Source organism: Momordica charantia (assembly GCF_013281855.1).
Source record: "Momordica charantia cultivar OHB3-1 chromosome 8 unlocalized genomic scaffold, Mcharantia_2.0 BLBB01000008.1, whole genome shotgun sequence".
Taxonomy (NCBI): Eukaryota; Viridiplantae; Streptophyta; class Magnoliopsida; order Cucurbitales; family Cucurbitaceae; genus Momordica; species Momordica charantia.
Window position 1 is genome coordinate 18,631,055 of NW_028275166.1, and position 10,642 is coordinate 18,641,696.

General features: G+C 43.0%; 1 long non-coding RNA gene across 1 annotated transcript; it reads left to right on the top strand.

Moving 5' to 3' along the window:
* Positions 1 to 8,895: 8,895 nt before the first annotated feature.
* On the top strand, positions 8,896 to 9,988 carry LOC148209707 (uncharacterized). Its single transcript, XR_015793097.1, has 2 exons — positions 8,896 to 9,628; positions 9,714 to 9,988. It is a non-coding gene; the product is annotated as an uncharacterized LOC148209707 (long non-coding RNA).
* The last annotated feature ends 654 nt before the right edge of the window (positions 9,989 to 10,642 follow it).

The following is a 10,642-nucleotide window of genomic DNA, read 5'->3' on the forward strand; positions in this document are numbered from 1 at the left end:
TACAAGAATCACTCATTCCAACATTCACTATTCTTTAAAACTTTAGAGTTTGGAAATTGTTTAGAAGTCCTTCAGGATCGATACTTGGATACTCCGTCCATTTTATATTACTCTGACAGGTGTGCGCTTGCATCTATATAATTGTTACCACGCTTAGCGCGTGCGTTCAGCATAAACGCCCAGTCATCTATTATGAGATATATCTTAGTTTTAGGATGGAAATAGTCGCAACCTCGGGTTAAGGTCCTATGTCTAGGCTACTTAAGCGGAACCCTTATGTCTAAGGCGCTCCTCTCCTCGGTTTAACCACTCAACAATGCAAATAAGCAACCTTTTCAGTATTGACTTGTTAAGACTTACAGTGGCCTTCTCTAAATCCTAACTTTTTGGGAAAACATGTTGAGTAATGAATGGAAAGCAAAAACACTACTTCTTAGCAACCCTTTTTAGAAATAAAAGGCTAACTATCCATAACCGGGCTAGAGACGGGAATTTAGAAAGACATATTGAAGAAAATACAGCAAGTAGAATGGTTGAAATTGGAATGCATGTGTGAAAAACAAAAGTTAACTAACGGAGAGTTTTTATCGGGATTGAGAGCTTCGCCCTTCTCTTTCAAGCAAGGGAGAGTGTCACGTGCTCTTTTCTCCAAAAACACAACTCTCTTAACTAAAAATAAAGTAAAGGCAAAGGGAAGATAAGCAAAGTGCTAGATTTTTATATATTTGAATAAGTAGAAAATAACTAAGTACAAATGGAAACAAAACAAAGCTCAATAAAAGAATGTAAAGTGCTCGGGATTTAAAAACGAAAAGCAACTAATGAAAGCAACTCAAAAGTACGTAGAAAGCAACAAAGAAACACTAAAAATGATCAAGAGAAGGAAGCAAGGCTTGATGATTTTGGTGGAGAAGTTGCTGGAATTTATAGCTGTGCAGAATTGGTTAGGTAGGTCCTAAAACGATGGTGAATCACCCATTTCCAACTCTTTTGACTGACCAAATCGTGCTCAAACTGATAGTGGAACACTTCTTCTACACGTATGCATCGGTTGGAACCACCAAAACGCATTGGAAGACGCGTTTCATTAAGGGCAAAGTTGGAAGAAAACCTGTTTTTCTGCAGGCTTCCCAGGCGCCTGGCGCCTCCCATGTAAGTTTTTCCATCTTTTTGCTTCTTTTGATTAATTTGCACTCCCAAATGGTCCTAAAATGTCATAAATACAATATAAGCCAACCACAAACCATAATATATGAATTTTGCATGAATTGGAACTCAAATGATCGAGAAAAATCCGAAACAAAGCTGAAACATTGTAAAAACAGCATCTAAAACCTTCTTTTTACGCATGTAAACAAGCGTAATCAATGCCTCTGGCCAAGTGTATGATTGTCACTAGTAATAGTCCCACTGTGGTCACAGCTAGCATTAAACAACCTGGTGGCATAAGGATGATATCCGCGTTACAGTTTAAGAAAGGCCTCAACCGGGAGGAACCTACCTTTATGGCCATTCCGATGGTCGAACAGCCGGTGGGGACAAGAGATGTCCCACCTGAAATTCAAGTTGTCATGAGAGAGTATGTTGACATAATGCCAGATAGTTTACCAAAGACCTTACCTCCTCGACGAGGGATTGACCACGAAATCGAGCTCATTCCAGGAGCTAAACCTCCAGCAAAGAATACGTACCGGATGGCTCCACCGGAGTTAGCCGAACTCCGAAAGCAGCTAGATGAGTTGTTAAACGCTGGGTTCATCCGCCCAGCTAAAGCTCCCTTCGGAGCCCCTGTGCTGTTTCAGAAAAAGAAGGATGGGACGTTGCGTCTGTGCATTGACTATAGAGCCCTCAACAAAGTCATGATTCGCAACAAGTATCCCCTCCCAATCATAACCGACCTGTTTGATCAATTACATGGAGCTAAATACTTCACGAAATTGGATCTCAGGTCGGGCTACTACCAAGTGCGTATTGCAGAAGGTGACGAGCCTAAAACTACTTGTGTGACGAGGTATGGGGCTTTTGAATTCCTCGTGATGCCTTTTGGATTAACGAATGCCCCTGCCACGTTTTGTACTATGATGAATCAGGTCTTTCACGAATATCTCGATCAGTTTGTGGTAGTCTATCTAGACGATATAGTGGTATACAGTCCGACGCTGAAAGAACACCAGATCCATCTCAGGTTGGTCTTCGACAAACTAAGGCAGAATCAGCTATACGTAAAGAAGGAAAAGTGTGCGTTCGCACAGAAGCGGATCACGTTCCTTGGCCACGTGATCGAACAAGGGCAAATCAGTATGGACACAGATAAGGTAAAGGCGATCCAAGAATGGGGAGTCCCTACCTCTGTGACCGAGTTGCGCTCCTTTTTAGGGTTGGCCAACTACTACCGACGATTTATCGAAGGATTCTCAAGGACAGCCACCCCAATGACAGAGTTACTGAAGAAAGGAATGACCTGGATGTGGTCGAAGGAAAGTCAGGACGCCTTCGAAGATCTAAAGGCGGCCATGATGAAAGGCCCAGTACTTGGGCTAGCCGACGTGACGAAGCCGTTTGAAGTAGAAACGGATGCTTCAGACTACGCGTTAGGTGGTGTCCTTCTCCAAGACGGTCACCCGATCGCTTACGAAAGTCGCAAGCTGAATAATGCGGAACGACGTTATACCGTATCAGAGAAAGAAATGCTAGCCATCGTTCACTGCCTCAGGTCTTGGAGGCAGTACTTGTTGGGCTCATATTTTGTGGTAAAGACGGACAACAGTGCAATTTGCCACTTCTTCAATCAGCCTAAGCTAACATCCAAACAGGCCAGGTGGCAGGAATTGTTAGCCGAGTTTGATTTTAAGTTTGAACACAAGGCAGGAAAGTCCAACCAAGCTGCCGACGCTCTTAGCCGTAAAGGAGAACATGCGGCCCTGTGCATGTTAGCCCACATTCACGCCAGCAAAGTGGACGGGTCGATCCGTGACCTTATTAGAGAATATCTTCAAAGAGACCCCTCCGCCCGAACTGTGGTCGAGCTGGCTAAGACCGGGAAGACCCGCCAGTTCTGGGTTGAAGGGGACCTATTATTTACAAGAGGAAACAGACTGTACGTGCCAAGAATGGGAGACCTGAGAAAGAAGCTCCTACATGAGTGTCACGATATTCTATGGGCTGGTCACCCGGGGTGGCAACGGACTTGCGCCTTGCTGAAAAAGGGGTACTTTTGGCCAAATATGCGGGAAGATGTGATGCAATACACGAAGACCTGTCTTATCTGTCAGTAAGATAAGGTAGAAAGGACTAAAATAGCAGGGTTGCTTGAACCCCTACCAACTCCTACGAGACCATGGGAGAGTGTGTCGCTCGATTTCATCTCTCACTTGCCCAAGGTAGGAGAACATGAAGCCATTCTTGTCGTTATCGATCGATTTTCCAAATATGCAACTTTCATTCCGACTCCCAAGACGTGTTCCGCCGAGCTGACGGTGCAACTGTTCTTTAAACATATAGTAAAGCTATGGGGAGTTCCGACGAGCATCGTTAGCGACAGGGATGGCCGATTTACAGGAACCTTCTGGACGGAACTTTTTTCTATTCTGGGTTCAAGCTTGAACATTTCCTCGAGTTATCACCCACAGACTGATGGTCAGACAGAGAGATTCAACAGCATGCTTGAGGAATACCTGCGTCACTTCATCGATGCCAGACAAAAGAACTGGGTCCAGCTGTTAGATGTGGCTCAATTCTGTTTTAACGGCCAGACAAGTTCCTCAACAGGAAAGAGCCCCTTTGAGATTGTGTGCGGAAGACAGCCGTCTATGCCACATATTCTTGACCACCCGTATGCGGGGAAAAGTCCTCAAGCCCACAACTTCACAAAGGAATGGAAGCAGACGACAGAAATTGCTCGAGCATATTTGGGGAAAGCTTCCAAGCATATGAAGAAATGGGCCGACCGCAAGAGACGCCCTCTCGAATTTCGAGTAGGCGACAAAGTTCTTATCAAGCTGAGGCCAGAACAGATTCGTTTCCGAGGACGCAAAGACTAGAGACTCGTGAGAAAGTACGAGGGACCCGTGGAAGTCGTTAAGAAGGTGGGGAGTGTCTCGTATAAGGTGGTGTTACCAGCTTGGATGAAGATTCACCCGGTGATCCATGTGAGCAATTTAAAACCTTACCACTCCGACCTTGAGGATGACGAACACAATGCTGTTGTGCGGCCCGCCATCGACTTCAAACGGAAGGAAGACAAAGAAGCAGAAGAGATCCTTGTAGAGAGAACCAGAAAGGTGGGGAGACCCGTTCGAAAAGTTCGAGAATTCCTCGTCAAATGGAAGGACCTACCTGATGCAGAGACCAGCTGGGAACGAGAAGAAGACCTTGAAGCCTGGAAGACGAAGATCGAGGACTTCAAGCTGCAGCAGTTGACAGGGACATCAACCGTTTAAGTGGGGGAGAATGTTGTGGGCATGCTTGTCCAGGGTGTGTTACCCATGGCCGCATGTCCAAACCATCCTCACCACTCGCTTTCCTTTCATGTCTTTAAAGCTTTCTAGTGTAATTTTCTTATATCGGGTTTTTGGGGTTGTAGGTGGATTTTGGCCGAGCGGCTTTGGAACTAGGTGTGTATTAGTAAGATATGTAAGCACGCCAAATTTCAAGCCAATCGGAGTTCACACGGGCCCTGTAGGCCACCGAGTGACTCCTCGCCACTTAGGACGTCTACACCTGCCACACCAAAAATGCCTTATAATGTACCTTAGGGGGGACCAAGTAGTCATCAAACCTCCCCCGACCAAGTGTTGTATACTTTCTTGCAATCAAAGCTTTCTTGCATCCAATGTCTACAATGCTTGTTTTAAAGATGTTTTCAACTGTTTTTCTCTCTCACGTTTTCTAAAACCAATTTTCTCCTAAAACGTGAGCGGAGGCTAGACCCACGACCGAGATTGTTCGCAACTTACAGTTTTTCCCGGCTGACTTGCTCGTTTGAGCTAGAGCAAGTGCCACACAATCGCTCGAGCTGCTTTGAAAAGGTGCGATTGTGACAATGGGCGTGCGGCACGAGCGGGCGTGGGCGCTGGCAGAGGATCTGATGAGCGTGTGGCGTGCGCGGGCATGGGTGCTGGTGGCGTGTGCAGGGGACAGACACTGTGAGGTTAGCAAGGCGTTGACGTGTGCGGTAGGAGGCGTGCTCTGGGGTTCTCGCGACACCTTAGCATGCGCGGTAGGGGCGCGCGCAGGAGCGTGCGCTTGGTGGTGCGTGCGTGCGGGTGGCTTATGCGCATAGCAAGACATACCCGTGACATGGGTTCTGCATTTGGCCGCACCTCGATGAGACATCTATGTTGGATCTTGGTGTCTTCATTTTATTCCTCTTATATGAAGCTAATACGGTGTTGCATATATTTCTCCATGGCTCCTTGAATCTTTTTGATACGAGCTCTTGTAATTGGTCCTTGTGGTAAGCTTGGTGGCTTTATGATCACATTACATTCAATTACCTTTAGCAAATAAAAGACTCGCTATGCTCTAGGTTGGAAACACACCACGAGTTTGGTGACCAACAGGGTAAACAACAACGAGTTCCTAAGTTTAATCACACAAAGAAAAAAACAATTTGGGGGGGGGGGGGGGGTTGCACGATACAAAGGGTGGAGAAAACTCTCTCTCAATTTTGTATTCAATATCGAAATCAAAGGTGCTTTCAAACTAAGGGGAAACGCCCATTTATTGGGATGTTCATGGATTTGGTTGGGTTGGGTTAGACGAGTTCTTAAGACCAACCTGAATTTTTGGGTTGGTGAGTTTATCGACCCGATGAAATCGAAATGCATAGCTAACCCAACTCTATATTTTCGGGTTGGGTCGGATCGGGTCACCGGGTTCCAGTTCTTTATTTTTTTCTTTCTTTTATTTTTAGAAGTGAGATCTAGAGTTGGGACAAATGGCGAGTGGTGACAAGCAAATCTGGTGGTGGAAAGCAACAAACTATGATGAACAGAAAATCTAACAGTGAATGGCGCGACGAATAGATCTGGTACGAACAGCAATGAACGACGACGAACACCCGAATAGGGATGAGTAGTAGTAGATCTAGTGCGAACAGTAGCAAACAACGACAAGCAATAACAAATCTGACATAGATAGCAGCGAAGGACAATAGAAAGCAATATATTTGATGGTGGACAGCAACAAACGACGACACCAAATAGAATGAAAATCTGTTGGGACTTTAGAAAGGTGAAGATGGAAAATCGAGTGTGAGAACAGATTGAGGGAAAGGGAGATGATAAGAGAAGGGAGAGGGGGGAGGTGATTGAGAGAAGTGACAGAGAGGTGAGAGAATGGAGAGGGAACAAGGGAGGGGAGACAAAGGGCAGCTAGGGTTTTTTTTTTTATAATATATATATTTGTTTGTTTGTTTTTCTTTTTAAAATCTAATGGTGGGTTCAGTTTGATTTGGGTTCAACCGACCAAAAATTCACTTAACCCGTGAACTGAATCGAAAATTCGATTTTGAAAAAAGTCAACCCAACCCAACCTTTACTGTTTAAGTTGGGTTGTTCGGGTTACTCAGGTTACTAGGATTCTTTAACACCCCTACCTATTTATAAGTCAAGGCTAATGACCTTTAAAAGAATTTTACTAAATAAAATAAACCTAAAAATCTAAGGTAAAATAAAATTTAAATAAAATACATCCCTAATTTTGAAAATAATATTTGCTAAAGAATAAAATAAAAGTAAATAAAATCTGAAGCAAATAAAATAATTACCACATGTGTTAAGCAATAAATCTTTCCTAATTTGTTGAGGAGTGGGCGGCAAGGCAACCCAAATTGGAGCCAAGGGGAGTGGTGCCAGTGGTCGGGTGGGGGTTTATGGTATCAATAGACATGTTCAAAGGGTGGATGTTGGCATGGGCAAGCATGCGCGAGGGAGGTGGCAGACGTGCGTGCTGGTGTGGGCACTGATGCCTTACGAAGTTACGGCATGGTAGGGCGCGCGTAGGCTCTGATGTGCTGGGCCATGTACGTTGTGAGGTTAGCGGCAAGCAGATGGGGACGTGCATGGCAGGGCACGCACGCGGTAAAGTGTGCTGCAAGGGGCGATGGTTTGTTGGGCGTGCATGGGCATGATGATGCGTGCCCTTTGCTCGTGGGGCATGTTCATGAGCTTTCGGTGGACATGTCCTTGAGATGTGACCATTCACTTGGCCTTTCCTCCACTTCCTTCTTCGTCTTGACCCTTGTTGGTTGTTCATGGACTGTCAAGATGGACAAAATTTGTTAATGGATCCAATAAAATCTTCTTCTCTCTGAGGGTCTTTCTTCTAGTTCGCATTGGTATTCCCATTTTTTTTAATTCTAGTTATTGACTTGGGAAGAGGTGAAGAAGATTAGAAAAACAATCCAATATCTATGACTAATCCCCTCCCCTTTTTTTAGAGTTTTTAGATTTAGAATAAGTTAGAAAAGAGAAAGAATAAAAGTGGATTCAACCTCAGTCAAACTCGGACTCGACACCAAGGTCCAATTGAATTAATAAAAGAGTGAGAACAGAACGGAAATGAAAATGTGATGGCTAGAGCAACAATATCATATAAGATACTTAAATGAAAAACTGTACTAGATTCTAAATTTAGAAATCATTGTATTACTATATTTGATTGTTTTTCTTTTTTGACGTAGGTTGTGTCTTGGAGCTTTGAGTCCATTATGATCACATCAAAAACCCTCTCTCACTACTTTTACAGCAACATATTTCTTGTTGACTTGTTTCATTTTTTTACTTTGTTGTTGTTTTTTATATAACTTTATCAATCGTAAAAGTGCTTTACTGAACATAAATCTAACAGAAAATTCCTCTACTCAACCTTTTAAGTATGAACAGCACTACAAATTATCGAATTAGTGTCCATCAATTCAAATTGAATGAGCAGAATCAGCATGTTCACAACCAAAACAACAAAAACAACAAGTTCACAATCAAACTAGAATATATCAAACACCACATTTTCTAATCAAATCATAATAAACACCAGATTTTTTAATAGCATGACATATATAATTGGTTCAAAATCCATGATTTTATGAAATAACATTAATGAATTTCAAACCTCGAATATCCACAGAATTCCAAAATCATAAAGTTGAATACATAGAGTATTAATCTCAACATAAACAAGTCAATACCCACAAAATTTCACAACAACAAATGTCCATCACTTTCCACAATCATAAACTTAAAATACTCAGCAAAATTTCATAATTAAAAATTCATAAGAAACAATCAGATGACCATAACTCCATGGGAAAGCAGATTTGGAAGATGAATAATGAAGTTACTGGCGAAGTGAAACTTCCACGGCAAAGGGGGAAGGATAGGATGCAACCAGAAGAAGGAAGAGAGGACGGCAGCCAGAGGAGGAAAGAGATGCGGGTGTCCGCAGGTGTAACGCCATGCATTCTCTAGCTAATTTATTCTAAGAATTAAATTGTACCTTTGGATTTTTCTACAAGTGGATAATTTAAATTTTTGGGATCTCTTAATTTGGAATTCTATTTTTTGGTAAATTAGAATTAAGTTTAATTTCATTGCACTCACGTAAATTTAGTTTTCTAATTTTGGAAGAAATTTTTAATTAAATCTTATTCTAAGAATTTAGAAATTTAATTTTCTTTTTGGTTTATTAATGAGTTTGGAAGCATAAGTCAATCTCTTAATTTAATTTTTTTTTCTAAATTCTTTTAAGTGGGTCTTATTTTGAGAAAATGATTAAGAAAAATATACCTATTTTTTATAAGGGCTAACCTATTTGGTTTTGTTTTATTTGGCCCTCTTTGATAAAAAAAATGTAATAACTAAATGAAAGTTTTAAAATAAAACAAAAGAAAAACAAAAAGGCACCATCTCATCTCTTCCTTTTATTCCTTTCCTTATCCCAGCCACCGGCCCCTTCCTCTGTTTAACGTTCATCACACAGCCGCCACCCCTCGTCGGCGTTACCTCCGGTGACACCCAACCTGCGATGGCGTGATGCAACCTGATACCAGCAACGACGATCCTCCACGGACGGTGGCGATTTGCGGTGTCTCTCAGGTGGCGCGCCACAACGAACAAGAAACACAACTGTGGCGTTTGTTTTCTGGCGTCGATTAGGCACAGCTCGTGGCGACACGAGGTTACAAAACTCACGGCGACGGTTTTTGCACCAGTTCGCGACAGCTTCGGCGTCCGGCTTCCGACGGTCGTTGACGGCGTTCCAGCGGCGGGATTTCATCCTACACGCGGTGGATTACGTGTTTTTAGCTCAGATCCGGTGAATATCCGGCGACCCACGGCCGTGTGTGTTCCAGTGACCATGATCAGCTCCGATCTGTGGCATTTACTCCCTTCTGACGATGTTAGAAAATTACCCATACATAACCAGAGTTTGATTCATGATACCCACTCTATTCGGCATTGGTTCGGCGTTGACCCACCTCTAATCGGACCCAAATCGGCGTTACCCATCAATTTTCAACATCGGATCGGACCAGCAAGCTTATGGCATTTTGAACTCGAATTTGAGAGCCTGAACCTCCTCGGTGTTGACCCACTCTAACCCAAGAGATTTTAGAGTGAGTTAGTAGGTAACGCATCACCCCAAGCTTGGTTTCGATTAATTTAAGTTTTTCCAATAGATTTCTAACACAAATGTAATCTTGTTTGTTTTAGGGAATCCTTCGGCGAGCTTAGTAGCGTTAGGGCCATGGTTATAAGTAGTTCTTACTTGGGTGGATTGTTTGTTGTATGCTGCAATGAACTAGTTCCTTGTTGTGTGCTTATGAGTGTCGGTTGCATGGTTGTTTGAGATTGATGTTGCCTTATAAATGTAGTTGTATGATATATATTGTATCATGAGCTGTAGACAGGTTGGATGTAACAATGGTTGACAATGTGGCTGATGTTGTATTCTGGTTGGGCTGTAATGTGAAAGTTGTGTTAACTATTCTGGTACTATGATTTACGTAATGAGAAGTCTGTTGTGTTGAAGTATGTTGGGTATCTATTGAATATATATTGATTAAGTTGTTGGTTGTGCCTCTTTTGTGAACCATACACGTTGTTGTTGTTGGATCACGCTGGGCTATTTTATGTTGATTGTTACTTATGTATGTTTTCTGTATATCGCATATTGGACTGTTATGAGGTGATTGATGCATGAGTCATCGCTTAGTTGCATGTAGGAATCTAGTGAGAGTTAAGGTGTTGTTGTGAAGTGAATGGGTGAGTATTAGGGCCAGGGGGCTGATACGTCACTAGTTGGATATCGAGGTGTGGGGTACAAAGGTCGGGATCGATGTGCCAAACTGTAGACAAAGATGAGTATCCAGGCTTCGGGTACAAAGGTCGAGGGTTGATGCGATGAGTCTTAAAGGAAGGCAAATATTGGGGCCATGACAGGAAAAGACAAGGGTCAATATCTTGCAAGGTCATCGATGCCTTAGCTATGCATGGTTAGGGGTCGGTGCTATACTTCGAGGCCTTGGGTACAAAGCTCAAGGAATTGAATGCCAAGCACTGTAAAGACGTGTTACGAGCACTCGTGAAGGATTGACTTGCCATTAAGGGTTGTATATCCATGGATACGAAAATATTTTGCA